This window comes from Nicotiana attenuata, unplaced genomic scaffold, assembly GCF_001879085.1.
Source record: "Nicotiana attenuata strain UT unplaced genomic scaffold, NIATTr2, whole genome shotgun sequence".
NCBI classification, from domain to species: Eukaryota; Viridiplantae; Streptophyta; class Magnoliopsida; order Solanales; family Solanaceae; genus Nicotiana; species Nicotiana attenuata.
In genome coordinates, this window is record NW_017676479.1 from 10,044 (window position 1) to 28,405 (window position 18,362).

Genomic DNA, 18,362 nt, shown 5'->3' on the forward strand with positions numbered 1-18,362 from the left:
TCTGAATTTAGACCTTAATTGTGTATGAGTCATGCTGTTTATGTGTACTGTGTGTGGAGGTATATCTGAGCCTTTCATTTGTTTTCCATGCTCCCCTTAATTGAAGTCCTACTTGTTTATTGTATGTCGCCTTAGTATTTTACCTTTAAACTTGAGAGTCTGCCTAGACCCCCCCCCCCTTTATTGGATAGGAGTCCCAAATACCCCCGGGACTGATAGGAATGGACGGGTAGCAGCATGCAATAAAGGTCGAGACCAACACTCGCTTTAACAACCTTCACGGGCGGGAAAGGGTAAATATGGACATGATGACCGATGCGCTAATGCCACGTGTAGCCCCTTTCTAAAGAGTGATTACTGGGCATTGTATTGATGTGATCCTATAGGCTAACCAACCTAGGACACCCCTTTATATTCACAAACACGCTTAGATTGTACTTCTTTTCAAAATCTTATTTTCCATTAACTGTTTTTTCAAACATCTGTGTATTTAAAATCAAATCCCCTACTATTTGAGTCATACTTAATTATTTGCTAATTGTACAAATTCACACAAAAAATGTCTGGCCGGGAACCACACTAGTGGACCCTGAGGGGTGCCTAATACCTCCCCCTTAGGATAATTTCAAGCCCTTACCATGTCTCTGGTTACCAAAAGTAGTTATAAATGAATCCTATAGGTGCCCTAACGCACCTTAAATTGTTAGGTGGCGACTCTTCAAAAATGCAAACCCCTTTCCCAAAAGGAATGAGTTGTCCCAACCAAAATGTCATAAACTCGATTTCACGATAAAAAGGGTGCGCGACAATACCAATTGTTAAAAGTAGAAGGAAATGAACGCTTGATGAAAATTTGATGAGATTGAAAGCAATAACAAATGCACAATGCTTTAGGCTTGTGTATGAAGTCAGGGTTTGTAAAGTGTGAATGGTATGAAAAAGTTCTATTTATACTTCTACCCAGGTAATCCACCAAATTACCTGAGTGGGGCAGCGAGATTTTATCGCGGTCCGCACTCGTTTACCTTTTTGTAGCTTAGCATTAAGCTCCTGGGCGCGATCCGCATAACAATGACCGCGACCGCGCAATTTGTGTGGTTCGTGGAAATTTGAGTACGGCCGCGAACTCTTAAGGACTTTTGACTGGACAACTTCATAAAGTTGGCCATTTCCATCAATCAACTGCGTGCCCGTGCATAGATTAGTGCGGTCCCGAAGTGCTTGTGCAGTCTACATAATTTTGGGCGCGGTCCGTGTTATTTCACCACTTAGCCAAATTTTTCCTTGCAATTTCCTACAATGCACAACCAAGTGCTACACATACTTCACAACCAGTTAGTCCAAAACATTGCCTAATCTAAAAAGAAAATCAAAAGAAAGAAAAACACATGGATTGCCTTCCAAGAAGTTCTTGATTTAACATCGCGGCACGACGCATGTTACCATTATTCACTTGAAATAGATCAACGCCACAACATGGCCATCATCAACTTTACCAAGGTAGTGCTTCACTCGGTTCCCATTGACTCTAAAGATATCACCATTCTTGTTTTTCAAATCTAGAGCACCAAAAGGAGTCACATGCACCACTTCAATGGGACCGCACCACTTTGACTTTAGCTTTCCCGGAAACATCCGTAACCAAGAGTTGAATAAAAGAACAAGGTCACCTTCATTGATTTCTTTGTTCCGGATATACTTATCATATAGGTACTTTATCTTGTCCTTATACAAGGACAAACTGGAGTAAGCATGGAACCAGAACTCATCAAGTTCATTCAATTGCTCCACCCAAAGATTGGCAGCTAAATCCCACTAAAGGTTTAATTTCTTCAACGCCCTCATGGCTTTGTGCTCTCATTCCATTGGGAGGTGACATGATTTCCCACATACCAAACAATACAGAGACATACCAATTGGGGTCTTGTAAGCTGTTCTATAGGCCCATAAAGCACCATCATGTTTCCTTGACCAATCAGTCCGGTTTGCATTGATAGTATTGGATAAAATACTCTTGATCTCCCTGTTGGAGACTTCAACCTGTCCACTTGCTTGGGGTGATAGGGGGTTGACACTTTGTGAGTGACACCAAACTTGGAGAGTAGAGTGTCAAAGGCTTTGTTGCAAAAAACGAGAAACCCCATCACTAATGATGGCCCTTGGGGTGCCGAACCTCCTGAATATGTTTTTCTTCAGGAAATCCACCACACTCTGTGCTTCGTTATTTGGCAAAGTTATAACTTCAGTCCATTTGGAATGGTAATACACAGCAACAAGAATACAGGTGTTCCCACATGAACCCACAAATGGACCAATAAAGTTGATGCCCCATAAATCGAAAATATCAATCTCAAGGATGGTGGTGAGAGGCATCTCATTCTTCTTGGAAATCCTACCAGCCCTTTGGCAATCATCACACCGCTTAACAAGTTCACTAGCATCTTTGTATAAGGTAGGCCAATAGAATCCACAACTTAGTTCATTTGTAGCAGTTCTCGCCCCACCATGGTGACCACCATAGGGCAAAGAATGGAATACTTCAAGAATACCCAAATGCTCTTCTTCTGGAACACATCTCCGAATAACACCATTAGTGCAAATTTTGAAAAGATATGGCTCGTCCCAATAATGATCCAAGCAGTCCCGTTTAAGCTTCTTTCTTTGGTTTGAAAAGAACTCATTCGGAACAATTCCGCTCACAAGATAGTTAGCCACATCGGCAACCAAAGGCATCCCAATCAAAGTCATGGAAAGGAGTTGTTCATTTAGAAACGAATCATTGATCTCAGGCCATCATGGGGCCTCCGGTCTTCTTCCAAACGGGACAAGTGGTCCGCCACTTGATTCTCACCCCATTTCGGTCTGTGATTTCAATATCAAATAATTGTAGAAGAAGTACCCACCGCATCAATCTAGCCTTTGAGTCCTTTTTGCTAATCAAATAACAAAGGGTCGCGTGATCAGTGTGAACAATCACTTTGGTACCCATGAGGTACGACCGGAACTTTTCGATAGCAAAGATAATGGCTAAGAGTTCTTTCTCGGTCACTTTGGTACCCATGAGGTACAGTCTTACTAGTATCGTATACCGGATGGAGTATCTTGTTGATTCTTTGCCCTGATACCGCTCCTACCGCCACGTCGCTAGCATCACACATGAGCTCAAATGGTAAGCTCCAATTTGGTGCGGTAATGATGGGAGTGGTAGTCAACCTATACTTGAGTAGCTCAAATGCTTTCATAAAATCATCATTGAACACAAATTTTGCATCTTTTTCCAACAACTTGCACAAGGGGTTCACCACTTTTGAGATATCCTTGATGAACCGGTGGTAAAACCCCGCATGAACTAGAAAGCTCCTCACTCCTTTGACGGAAGTAGGAGGAGGGAGTTTTGATATCACTTCAATTTTTGCTTTATCCACTTCAATACCATTCTTGGAGATCATGTGGCCCAGGACCCTCGACCATAAAGTGACACTTTTCCCAATAAAGCACCAAGGGTGTCTATTCACAACGTGCCAATACCTTAGCAAGATTATCCAAAAACTCTTAAAAAGAATCCCCTACAACAGAGAAATCAACCATGAAATCCTCAAGGAGTTCCTCCACCATATCCGTGAATATTGCCATCGTACACCGCCGAAAAGTAGCCGGTGCTTTACATAAACCAACAACATCCTTGAGAATGAAAATGTGCCATACAGACAGGTGAAGGTGGTCTTCTCTTGGTATTTAGGTGAAATAAGAAACAGGTGATATCCGGAATACCCATCCAAGAAGCAACAATAAGCACGTCCGGCTAGCCTATCCAACACCTGATCAAGAAATAGAAGCGGAAAATGGTCTTTCCGAGTCACTTTGTTGAGCTTCGTGTAATCCATGCATACTCTCCAACCAATGACATTTCTTGTGTGGATCAAATCATTGTTGTCATTTGTAACCACAGTCATGCCCCCCTTCTTTGGGACATATTGCACTTGCGAGGTCCATGAACTATCAGAAATAGGGTAGACAACCCTAGCATCCAGCCATTTGATGATCTCTTTCTTGACTACCTCTTGCATGGCCTTATTCAACCGCCTTTGATGTTCCATGGAGGGTTTGGCGTCCTCCTCAAATAAGATTTTGTGCATGCAAAGGGTGGGGTTTATACCGAGAATATCCGCCAATGTCCAACCTATTGGCTTCTTCCTCTTTTGGATCACCGCAAGGGTAGCATCTACCTGTACATTAGTTAAGCACGAGGAAAGAATAATAGGTAAAGTGGAACAAGGGCCTAAGAACTCGTACCTGAGGTGTGAAGTCTAGGGCTTCAAATCCAATATGGGCGGCTCCTCGATTGAGGGCTTTGTTGGTAGAGTCTTCCGGTTCTCGAGTTCCAAGGAAAGCTTTCGGGGTTCATACGTATATGAACCCATTTCTTGCAAAGCATTGACATATTCTACCAAGCCTTGTTTCTCATCCACATCATGATTCAATAACATAGCTTCCAATGGGTCTTCCACATTAATCACAAACATTTTTGTCATCAACAATCACTTCGGTTACAAGATTCACAAACAAACACATTTCGTTGCTATTAGGCCGCCTCATTGACTTGCAAACATGGAACACAACGTTTTCATTGCCCACCAGGAAAGTGAGCTCCCCTTCTTCCACATCAACTAAGGCCTTCCCTGTAGCTAGGAAAGTTCTCCCCAATATTATTGGCACCTCGTAGTAAACTTCACAGTCAAGTATCACAAAATCTGCGGGAAGTATGAACTTGCCGACCCGAACTAGCACATCATCAATTATCCACAATGACCTATTCGTTGTCCTATCCACCATTTGCGATCCCCAATGTCTTAATTGCCAATCCCCAATGTCTTCAACACAGAATAGGGCATCAAGTTAATGCTTGCCCCCAAATCACACAAAGCTTTGGCGAAATCGGCACTACCAATAGTGCATGGAATTGTAAAGACACCACGGTCTTCTTACTTTGGATCCATGGAGTGCACAGTGGAACTCACTTGATGTGTTATTTTGATCGTTTCACAGTTCATTGATATCTTCTTTGTTACCAAGTCTTTCATGAACTTGGCATATCCCGGCATTTATTCTAGAGCTTCAACCAAAGGCATATTTATGGACAAACTTCTCATCATATCAATGAATTTCTTGAATTGATTCTCAGTGTTTTCCTTTGGAAGCCTTTGAGGATATGGTGGAGGAGACCTTGGAAAACAAGCCTTGGCTTTGGGAACTACCGTTTCTGGTATGTCTATCACATATTCGCTAGACGGGTTCACATCATTTTGTGTCTCCTCCACGTTGTCATCAATGTCTATCCTCACTTCATCATTTATATTCTCGTCATTTACTTGAACATCAATGCTTGGCTCATCATTATCTTGTACTAACACATCATCACTCACAATCTTTCTTGGATTAGAGGTACTAGCAACTCCACTTCTACCACTTCTTGTAGTCACCGCCATAGCATGACCTGTATTATTCCCACCCTTTGGGTTTACTGCCGTATCACGTGCTAGTGCCCCCTTAGGGAGAGTATTCAAAGATTGAGAAATTTGGCCAAGTTGGACTTCCATTTGCGGATAAAAGTGTTGTGGGAGGCGAATTGGGCATCGGAGCATTATTTTACTTTATCATTCGGTCGAACATTATTTCGATTCGCCCCATCTCAATTTTGGAAGAACTAGGACCTTGTGATGGATATGGAGAAGGGCTGTTCGGTTGTTGATACATCGGGGGCCTTTGAAAGCCCGACCCTCGACTCCCTTTATTAGTGTTGGTCCAACCCCCTTGATTGTTATTGCCTCCCCAATTACTATTATTGTTTCCACCCCAATTGCCTTGATTTCCTTGATTATCCCATCTTTGATTGTTGTTGTTCCCCCAATTGCCTTGGTTGTTGTTGTTGCTACTATTCCAATTTCCTTGTTGACCTTTATTGCCCCAATTTCCTTGGTTTACTTGTGATTTCCACTATTTTTGAGGGCCATTTGGTACCTAAAAGCAATTCACACACTGTATAAATTGAAATTAGGTGCCCCCAATTTTGAGGGCTCGAAGGCTCATGTCGAGGAAAAGACTCACTACGTACCGAGTTCGAACCTGGGGACAAAGCACGAGCTCGAAGAACTAAGTATTCAAGGAACATCAGAGCCTAATATGATCAACTTCGAGATAATGTCGTCGTGGATTTGTAACAGAATGAGCATAATTCCTGCAAAGTCCCTAAGATGGTGGCGTAAATCCCGGAGTAGATTTGTACGAATCCGTACTACGAGGTTAGACAGTTGTCCCAATATAAGATTCTTTACTGTAACTAGAAATGTATCGTATTTAGGATTTCCCTATTATATAAAGGGGACCCCAATCATTTGTAAAGAGAATGAATCATTCACAAAGAATATACTCTCTTACTTTCTCGCTCATTGTTCATCAGAATTATCCTTTAGCTTATTTTCTTGCTTTACTGTTCTTGATTCACCTCGAGGCCACCCTAGCTCGAGGACAAGACTAGCCTCCATAACTGTTTGGTTTTACTTATTTCTCTCATCTATACATCAGATTTCTTGGTTATTAATTAGTATTGAACTAAATCACATATCTTTAAAACCACAAATCAAGTTTAATTGTTACTCGTATTTCCGAGGTAAACAGTTTGGCGCCACCATGGGGCTAAAGGTAATAGTGATTATTTCAGTACTGATTCTGATAACACACATTATTTTAACACTTGTTCTTGTCAAGAATTATTTTTTTACTGGATAAAACATGTCAAACTCGCAAAACGCACCCGTATACGGTGATTAGGGTCTTAGATTTCATGGGGAAAACCACAATGTAGGGGTCTATGTACCATCGATTAACCTTGTATAAGTACTAAATGGGGAACCAGTCGATGTTAGTTCGCACATTGCTTTGGATGCGGATTTAGGCGCGGACCCCGGAGGAGGTGTATGTAGGGAAGCCTGATCTGGTGGCCAAGGAACACAGCGTATGAGAGACGGGGGAGTCAACCTCCAAGTGATATTCGAGATGCTACAAGCTCAACAAATTGCCATTACACAACTTCAAAGTTAGAATAAAACTCCGAGTGTAGCCGAGCCAGAAAACACTCGACGTACTCAAACAGCGAAAGAGAGATCGAGCGGTAATGGCTCGGCGAATGACCCCACAATTATGAGGATGCTCGAATTACTCACCAAGAGGATCGAGTCCGGGGAGAAGAAGATTGAGGACAATGACAAAAAGGTGGAGACTTATAACTCCCGTGTTCATACAAAATCCATTTTCTTAGAGTGCGGCTCCGAATATCATCCCTAAAAAGTTTCTCATGCCCGATATGCCTAAATACAACGGGACAACCGACCCTAACGAGCATATTACTTCATACACTTGCGGGATTAAAGGATACGACTTGAATGACGATGAGATCGTATCAGTATTGTTGAAAATGTTTAGGGAAACATTGTCGAAAGGAGCCATGATTTGGTATCACAACTTTCCCCAAACTCTATCTATTCGTTTGCTATGTTAGCAGAAGCCTTCATGAAAGAACATGCCGGGGCCATAAAGGTGGCGACAAGGAAATCAGATGTTATTAAGATAAGATAGAGGAACGATGAGATGTTAAGGGAGTTTGTGTCCTGGTTTCAAGTGGAGCGGATGGAATTACCATCGGTCTCGGATGACTGGGCAATACAGGCTTTTGTGCGGGTTTGAACTAGCAGAGTTCGATCGTGTTATGATAATAAAAGCAAAATCTGATCGAGTACCCAGCTTTGACGTGGTCAAACATAATAATCGTTACCAATCAAATATTAGGGTCGAGGACGACCAGTTAGGAGCCCTATCGAGTTGAGTTCATCCTAATAGGTTGGCCGTTAAACCCCCGAGGGACACGGACAGGGAATCAAGACCAAACAAGGAACGGTATTACCCATATGTCAATCAGAGAAACAACGGCTCGGGGCATAACGCTCCTCAAAATGATCGGAGAAATGATCAAGGTCAAAGTGCTCTAGGACTCATGAGTAAGAATAGTTTTGATAAACATACCGACCCCGCAGAAGTACCTTGACTGTCGGAGTATAATTTCAGTGTACATGCATTGGGGATCGTATCAGCAATTAGAATAGTCAAAGACACCAGGTGGCTCAGACCTATACAAATTGATCCTTCCTAATGGAATCAAAACCTGATGTATAAATATCATGGCACACATGGCCATAGAACCAAAGACTGCAGGCACCTCAGGTTGGAGGTAGCTCGGTTGTTCAACGAGAGTTATCTTCGAGAATTTCTCAGCGACAGAGCTGTGAACCACTTCAGGGATAGAGATTCAAACAGAAAAAATGAGCAGGACAAATTGCAACACGTAAGTCGATGTTCCACAAGGGCCTATATTCAAACGCACCAAGGTGTCGATCACCAAGGAAGAAAGGACTCAGAGCTTTGTACCCGAGGGCGTCCTATCATTCGATGAGGAGGAAGAGGAAGGCATATATCAGCTGCACAATGACGCCTTGGTAATTTCTATTTTGTTAAATAAAATTCAAGTTAAACATGTTCTAGTGGATCCAGGTAGCTCAGCAAACATAATTAGATCGAGGGTCATAGAGCACCTCGGCCTTCAGGACTTCGTGCCTGCATCCCGAGTCCTAAATGGTTTCAACATGGCAAGCAAAACAACAAAGGGGGAGATAATCTTACTAGTGAACGTGGCTGAAACAATCCAAGATACAAAGATCCATGTCATCAAAGGCGACATGAGGTATAATGCACTTCTCGAGAGGCCGTGGATCCACAACATGAAGGCAGTACCTTCGACCATCGATCAGATGATGAAATTCCCAACGTTGGATGGAGTGAAAACGGTTTATGATGAACAGGACGCTGCAATGGAGATGTTTGCAGTCGAAGAGGTGATACCGGTACCAGCACCTTCGACCTCGGAAAAGTTAACCACCAAAGATAAGTAGACGACTAAATAGGAATCACCATCCCCATCCTTGATCGAGTCAGAGCAGCAGGTAACCAAAGACAAAGAAGAGGACCTCCTTACTCCTCAAACTTTCGTCGTTCCCAAAGAGTCCGATGCAACCAAGTCAACGGTCGAGGAACTGGAGCAGGTCATAGTGATCGAATACATGCCCGAGAGAAAGGTATACTTGAGAATGGGATTATCCCCCGAACTCAAGAAAAACTCATTCAATTTCTCATTGATAATATGGATTGTTTTGCTTGGTCCCATTTAGACGTGATAGGGATCCCACCGGAAATAATAACGCATAGGCTAAGCCTCGACCCCAGGTTCAAACCGGTAAAACAAAAGAGAAGGCCCCAGTCCGAAGTGAAGCATGCATTCATAAAGGACGAGGTAACCAAACTTCTTAAAATAGGGTCTATTCGGGAGGTAAAATACCCCAAATGGTTAGCCAACGTAGTTTGTAGTTCCTAAAAAGGGAAACAAACTCAGAATGTTCGTAGATTATAAGGATTTAAGCAAAGCATTCCATAAAGACTCTTTGCCATTGCCTAACATCGATTGCATGATTGATGCCGCAGCCGGCCACGAGATTCTAACATTTCTTGACGCCTACTCCAGGTACAATCAAATTCAGATGGACCCGGAGGACCAGGAAAAGACCTCGTTTATCACTAAGTTTGGAACGTTATGTTACAATGTAATGCCCTTCGGGCACAAAAATGGTGGAGCAACATACCAACGTTTAGTTAATAGAATGTTCGAGGAATAGATAGGTAAATCAGTGGAAGTTTACATTGACGATATGTTGGTTAAGTACCTGCGCATAGAGGACCATTTAACTCACTTGCAGGAAACATTAAAAATCTTGAGAAATTACAACATGAAGCATAATCCAAAAAAATGTGCCTTCGGAGTTGGCTCGGGCAAGGTCCTCGGCTTCATGGTATCTAATCGGGGAATCAGAATCAATCCCGATAAGATCAAGTCCATCGAAGATATCACAATCGCGGATAGTGTGAAAGCCTTGCAAATGCTAACAAGACGAATAATTGCCTTAGGTCGATTCATTTCGAGGTCATCACATCGAAGTCACAGGTTCTTTTCCTTGCTCAAAAAGAAAAAGGATTTTGCATGGATCCCGGAATGCCAGCAGGCCTTAGAAGAATTAAAGCGATACTTATCGAGCACACTGTGGCTTCACACCCCAAAGGTAGATGAAAAACTTTACATATACTTGGCAGTGTCCGAGATAGCAGTAAGTGGGGCAAGGTACGCAATTCCCTATTTAATATGTAAGTCGAACTCTAGGAGATGCTGAAACTAGATACCCTCACTTAGAAAAATTAGCACTTGCATTAATAAGTGCATCGAGAAAGTTAAAGCCATATTTCCAGTATCACCCAATATGTGTGTTAACTACTTTTCCCCTTCGAAATATTTTAACAGTCGGGCCGGTTGGCCGAATGGGCCGTCGAACATGGCGCGTACATCATCGGGGGTGTTGGCCAATGGGCCATCAAATCCTAGCTGACTTCATGGCATATATTACGCCAACCCTCGTACCCAAAATGGAGAAATAAGTCCCGCTAAAGTCGGGTATATCATCGGGGGTGTGGACCCTATTCACGGACGGTGCCTCGAATGTGAAAGGGTCCGGGCTTGGTACTGTTTTGAAGCCACCTACAAGTAGTACTATTAGACAATCTATCAAAACTTTTACGTTGACTAATAATAAGGTCGAGTATGAGGCCATGATTGAAGGTCTTGAGCTAGCTGAAAGCTTGGAGAAGAAGTCATTGAAGCCAGCTGCGATTCACTGTTGGTAGTAAACAAAGTAAAAAAAAAGTTTTGAAGTTCGAGAGGATAGGATGCATTGGTACTTGGATAAGCTACAGGTAACCTTACACCACTTCAAGGAGTGGACTCTAGATCATGTGCCTCCAGAACAAAATAGTGAGGCCGATGCACTTGCTAATTTGGGGTCATCGGTTGAAGAAGATGATATCGTCCTGGGGACTGTTGTCCAATTATTGAGACTTGTGGTCGAAGAGGGTCATGCCAAAATAAACTCCACAAGTTTGACTTGGTATTGAAGGGATAAGTATATCGACTACTTGAAAAATGGAAAGCTCCCATCGGATCATCAAAGAGTCAAGGGCTCTACGAACCAAGGCTGCTAGGTTCGTATTGGATGAAGATGAAACATTGTACAGCAGGACATTTGATGGACCATTGGCGGTATGTTTAGGGCCGGGGCACCGATTATGTCCTATGAAAAGTCCAAGAAGGCACTTTATGGGAATCACTATGGCACCAAGTCTGTAGTTCGCAAAATCATTAGAGAAGGGTATTACTGGGATAGCATGGAAAAAGACACTAAGAAGTTTGCGCCAATGATTCATCAGCCTGGAGAGCAACTACATTCGGTCCTATCCCCATAGCCTTTCATGAAATGGGGAATGGACATAGTCGGCCCTCTACCAATAGCCCCTGGTAAAGCTAAATTCATTTTGTTTTTGACTGATTATTTTTTTAAATGGGTGGAAGCACGACCTTTGAGAAGGTTAGAGAAAAGGAAGTTATTGTCTTCATCTGGGAGCAAATCATATGCCGGTTCGGGATACTTGCCAAGATTGTGAGTGACAATGGAAAGCAATTCATCGGCAACAAGGTAACGGAGTTCCTTCAAGTACACAAAATAAAGAGTATCTTGTCAACACCGTACCACCAACCCGGGAACGGACAAGCCGAGTCAACAAACAAAACTATCATTCAAACTTAAAGAAAAGGTTGGACGTTGCAAAGGGAAAATGGAGAGAAGTTCTACCTGAGGTCCCTTGGGCTTATTGAACAACATCGAAGTCCAGCACGGGGGCTACTCCCTTCTCTTTAGTATATGACTCCGAGGCCTTAATCCCGGTCGAGGTCGGAGAATCCAGCGCCATGTTTTGACATGCATCTGAGGAGTGAAACCACGAGGTTATGAATACTAGCCTCGAGCTATTAGATGAAAATTGAGAAGCTGCACTTGTTCAGATGGCCCGCAGAAACAAAGAATTGAGAGATATTATAATAGAAGGACTAACCTTCGACACTTCATAATCAAGGACTTAGTTCTACGGAAGGTCGCCCTCAATATTGGAGACCCGAATGAAGGGAAACTAGGCCCGAAATAGGAAGGACCGTACCGACTCATCGAAGTCGTCGGCAAAGGAACTTACAAACTTGGCACGATGGGAGGCGAACAACTGCCGAACAATTGGAATGTATCACTACTCAAACGATACTACTGCTAAGGTATCACTTTCTCCTTTTGTTCATTTGAATTTAAAACGAACTCATTGCAAGTCTTCGATCGAGTATATCGAAGACACCTTTTTTTACACGAAGACCTTAGGTTTTAAAGCACGTGTTGCACTCTTTTTCCCTTAGATCGGATTTTGTCCCAATTGAGTTTTACCGGCGAGGTTTTTAAAGAGGCAACAACTATGTTCTACCTGAAGAGAACTCAAGAGTATCTAAGGATTTTTTTCAATCAACCTTGAATACTGGGGGGCATCACCTTGAATACTGCGGTCCGCGAAACTCAGTTCAACCCAGATCAATACTCGAATAACGCGGACCGAGACCAAAATCATGCGGCCGCGGAAATAGGAATGCAGCCCCGCTCAGAATTATGCGGCCGCAAAACCTCCGCAGGGGTATTTTGTTCCAAAAATTTCAGCTTAGTAAAAATAGATCTTTTTGAAATTTTTAGGTCATGTTATGTATTAGCAGAGCACATGAGACCGCTGTGTATTCCGTTTTCGAAATTTTGTACTAGAATTATATTTCAATATTATATTTTCATCTTTTAATCTACTATTATGTATTTTATCTTCTTTTCATCTTTAATTTCCGTTATTTCCATGAGTACCTAAACATATAGCTAGGTTTGTGACCCAACCCTAGTGTGGGTATTTGATGGGTATTTGATTTTAGGGCTTGAATGTGTCCAAGCCTACACTACTATTGAGTAGAGAGGGTGGTCGATGCAGTTTTAACCCGACTAGGTTGGGATCGAATCCACGGGGGGTTGATAATTGGAATTAGATTTATATCTAAGAAATATGGGTTTTGAATATAATTACTCTTCCACAAATGTTTGATTTGATTTATACTTCTAACTTTACTCGAATGATTGCAATAATTGAAAGTAAAGACAATATTTTTGTTGGTGGTTTTTCAGATGTTTAAAGAGACTAGGGTAGTGTCTTCCACCTAGGTGGATATCTAAACGATAGTATAATCTAGGTCAATCTCGTGATTAGTTGGGATCGTAATATAGCCATCACACTCGGATACTCACTCTATACCTGTCGGTAGTTTGGGTTATTTTGCCCAATTTAGCTTTGTCAAGTCCAAATGGGTATTCATGCAATTCAAGTGATATTGGCTCAAGTCGGGTATTACTATCTCTAGGTTTAACCCTTTAATTGGGGCTATCAATTTCTTGAATTTATCCAAATTCCTTGTTAACCTAGTTTTCCTAGACCTAGTCCCTCTTTCTCAAGTAAAGACTAAGTCATAAAGGCATAAATTAGTTTTGAAACCTCTAATTCTATAGTTCTAGCAAGAACTAAGTTAAATATAACTAATCCATACACGTTCAAGCCCTAAAATCAAATCCCATAAAATACCCACACTAGGGTTGGGCACAACTCAGCTATGGGCTTAGCTACTCATGGAAATAACAGAAATTAAAGATGAAAAGAAGATAAAATTCATAATACTAGGTTAAAAGATAAAAATCTAATGTTGAAAGATAATTCTAGTACAAATTGCCCAAAACGGAATATACAGCCGCCTAACGTTCTCTGGTAATACATAACACGACCTAAAAATGTCAAAAAAGATCAATTTATACTAAGCTGAAATTTCCGAACAAAAATACCCATGTGGAGGTTGTGCGGCCGCGCAATTCTGAGTGCAGTCTCATTCTTGCTTTCACGGCCGCGTAATTCGGACCGCGGTCCGCGTTCTTCAAATCTGGATCGGGGTTGAGCTGTGTTTCGCTGACCGTATAATTTCAATCGCGGCCGCGTAGTGGATTTCTGCGGCCGCGTAATTCTAACGCGGACCGCATTTTTTATTTAGCCTTAAAATACAACTCTCTGAATCTCCCTTTGCGCGGACCGCGTATTTTTGATCGCGACCATGCAATATTTGTGCCTCTGCATTTCGGATATCTTGGCCCAGTCTTGGTTTTTGTTTTAGTTTTGACTCCTTTATTAGTTGATTATGACTCATTTTGCTCATTTTGAACAATTCCTGCAAGCAAGCATATTACATTAGTTTTCGAGAATACCTTCACGCATTTTTCGCTCAAAATACAAGTAAAAGAGCGCAAATAATAGGTTAAACTCCCTACTTATCAGTAATCATGGCCACAAAGTTAGCCACCTAAACCTCTACTTATATGCATCAACCTCTTTCATTCATACTTCATAACTCTCCAAACTCTCCTTATTTGACTTGCATCCTGTTCTTCAACCTTTCTCTAATTCTCTTCAAGCGAAAAACCTTTTCTTCTTCCATATAATGGCTTCTCCCTCAAAGAATACTAGGTTTTCAAAGAACAAGAACAAAGCCGAGGACTCTGCTTCTTCAATAGTGTGCATCATCATCCCTAGAAGTCTTGATACCACGAATGACATCAAAGAGAAATTTCCTTCTTCTAGCTCTCGTACATCTTGTTAAAATACTTGTTAAATTTTTTTGCAATGTAATAATTCTAATTGTTTATATAAAAAACAACTAAAGAAACAACTTAAGTGCTCGTATAATTTAGGTTATAATAGTTAGAGTTGAAAAATATATTAATGAGTTAGAATTTTTATACATTCAAGTTATGTTAGTTAATCAAAAACTTAAGTGCCAATACTTCTATGTTTCGACTTTTGTTTTGGAAAATTTCCCATGCCCTATCTATGTGTTAATTATATCATTTATTATTGAAACGAAATGAAGAAAATGAAATCAATTAAGTATTAGAGCACTATTATATGCTTAATTGAAATAAATTAGATTAATTTTATGTTTTAGGACTTTTTTGTCTTACACTTGTTTAATGTACATATTAATATTGAAATCACACAAGTATTATAGTAAAATATATAGTTAAACTATTTAGATCATCTTTGGAAGAATATAACTTAGTAAGTAGTTTAAACAAAATAAATATGTCAACTTCTAGTTTTTTTTTGTCTGTGTTGATGGCATTTGTGCATCGTAGATGGATGTATAATCGGAATCTTCCTAATCGTGTGAGTTTAAGGGATGAATTTGACGAAGGAGTTGCTGGAGTTACTGCTAAGGCAAGGACACTTGATGATGTTCGTATTGATGGATCGAATAGGTGCCTTTGTGTGAAATGCAAGTGTGTTAAGTTATTGGGAGAAGATGTTGTTACATGTCATCTTTTTTAAAAAGGTATCAAATGTGGCAAGAATTTCATGCAACTCACACTTTGATCCAAAAAGTGTTAAAAAGAAAATGCAAGAAAGGAGCTGCAATGGAGTCTGAGTCTGAGGAGGAGACTGATTCTAAAAAGGCTATTTGAATGTTTTAGAGTTGAAGTTACAGACAAATTTAATTTATGTTGTTTGATAGTTGGTTGTTTCATTAGTTGGTTGCATTGTTATAAAATATTACTGTTCGTTTTGTAGTAGATATTGGATTTTGGATTGTTGTATTAGGTTTTTAGTTAATTGTTAGGTGTTTGGTAGGTTGTTTTATTTGGCGGGTGGTGTAATTAGAGATACAACAGGTTCTACTTAAAAATGCTGAGATTTGCGACTGAATGCGACACAAATTTCACCATGATTTACCCATATTTGCGACTGATTGAGTCGCATATTGAAATTTTCTAACAATATTTGATTAATATTTGCGACGGAATCACTCGCAAATGGAGAATTTATGATATTTTTAATTAATTAACAACCAATATTTACGACGGTTTCAATCAGAATAATTAATTAATTAATTTTAGTTTTAGTTTTTCAACGGAATCAATCGAAACTTTTTATTTATATTTATTTTTAACTTTGGTCAGCGACTCAATCAGTCCCTAAATTTGCGACTGATTCAGTCACAAATGCTTAATTTCAAATATCCCCACATTTTTCGATTTGCAACTGAATCCGTCGTAATTTTCGACTGATTCAGTCGCAAATATATTGCGACCACGTGTTTTTCGACTGATACTTTTCAATCGCAAATCGGTCAAAAAAACACGACTTTCAACCGATTTGCAACTGATTTGACAGTCGCAATGTTTTTTTGTAGTGGATATTGAAAATATATATCTCATAATTACGATACCTATCTACTTACAAAAAATAAAAGATTGATAATATGCTGTAATTTTTAACAATTTTAACTGGATACAGAATTATCGATGTGCGTGAAAATAAATAATATGAAAAATTCTAATTATACGACATGGCAAGCCTTTGTCATAACTAGCATAATTTAGTGAACAAGCCACCTTATACAACAATATAATTAAAAACTTCGGGAAAAAGAAGAAGTCAAAATTTAGGTGCTAATTCATCAAATTTGAAACAATAAACCGTCTTTATAATTTTAACCCTCTTGGGATTGAAGTTAAGGATTCCTTGTAAACTTTAACACTCATACTTCCAGGAACACCATTTAATTTGAGTTCCTTTACTTCATCGGAATTGAGATTATAGGAAATCAAAAGTCCGCTTTTGCTTTGAAACAGCAATAAATTATTCTTCCAAATATCTAACGGATATTCAATAGGAGGAAGCCTAATTGTGTCTTTCAAAATCCAAGACTCGCTTACTCCGTACTCCTTCATCACCCAAATGTGTGTTACTTCTTGTATATGATCAATAGATATTGGGTTCGGATAACATATTAATGTTAGAGACTCACTTAAGATTACAAGGCCAGGATATTGCGCGTTGTCAAAATAAAAGTACGAGGCATTTTCATATTACGAAAAATCTCAGTGCACACGTCAAAACAAAGAATCACCATAGACAAATCTATAGTTCCAAACCAATGAACCGCTTCCTTGTAAAATGTCTCAGCACAAGGCACCCAATAAATCAATGGCAACTGTTCACAATCCAGTTCTCTCCAAGAATCAATGCTCAAATCATATATATCAACTTTACTCTCTTTCGGACCAGGATAATCATTAAGAGGATCCCAAAACACTTCAGAAAGCCTAACAATGTTATAGTCATTCGCAATCGAGTCGAAGATAAACCCAAGCCCTTCAACAGAACGATGGTAACCTTTGGGACAACCATAAGGGCTAGGTGGGAGCAATCTGAAATTTCTAGTAGCCGGATTAATTAAGATTGTGGTTATGGAATCTGTCAAAGCAATCAAACCATGACAAGGACCAATGAGTGGGAAAAAAGTACAACTACAATTGGAGGCCATGTATGACACGTCTATATCTGGAAAAAGATGGTTAAGAGCAGCACCATCATCATGACCAGAAAGAAAAGACAACATTTTTAAATTGTTCTGCATCCTCTTTAATGGAGTACTTGAAGAGAATGAATTCACCTTCTGCGGTTGAGATGAAGATTTAGGAAAGTGGTGGATTGTATGAAATGGTACCAAACTTTAGATATGCATTTGAATCGCATGAGAGATTTCACCGGACATCTTAATAGTATACAAAATACCAAGTCTTCGGGCAATTTCTTTATACTTCCATTAACCATCCCTTATTCTCGAGGATGCACTATGGATTGCACCGTTCTGAATGGTGATTCCTGACTAAGAAGAGCTTTAGCACCTCGAAAGAGGATTTTTCCGTCTCATTTTTACTGGATCGAAGAGTTTATACAGGATTTCGGTTCTCTAACGAACAACTTCTTGAACATCAGATTTTGTGGTTCATGAGCGTTCGCCAGCGCGAAAATATACGATTCAGAAGGGACTACCAAAGGCCCGTTAACTATATCAGGTTCATTTGTCTACCTTATATATTACAATGGAACTCCTCCAAAATATAATGCCATAAAATGTTAGTTTTCCTAGTGTTTTAACTGATCAGCCATATATCAAACTGGGACAAATTGTAAATAATTCATGTCAATTTGCTTTTTACTCAAAATACGAGTTCATCACATATCACCTATCTAAATTTCAACAGATACATTACATGGATATATATTTTGAATAATTGTCTTTATTTTGATTTAATACAGAAAAAATGATAAAATCTGTTAGGTTCCGAATATAAAGATGATACTTCAAATCGAACGTAAAAATAATGGGATCGCATAGATTCAAAAAAATTCCATTATTAAAACAAAAG

At 40.1% G+C, this 18,362-nt stretch overlaps 1 pseudogene; it reads right to left on the reverse strand.

Annotated features, from left to right (window-relative positions):
- Positions 1 to 16,477: 16,477 nt before the first annotated feature.
- LOC109221033 lies at positions 16,478 to 17,885 on the reverse strand (annotated as a pseudogene).
- Between the last annotated feature and the right edge of the window lie 477 nt (positions 17,886 to 18,362).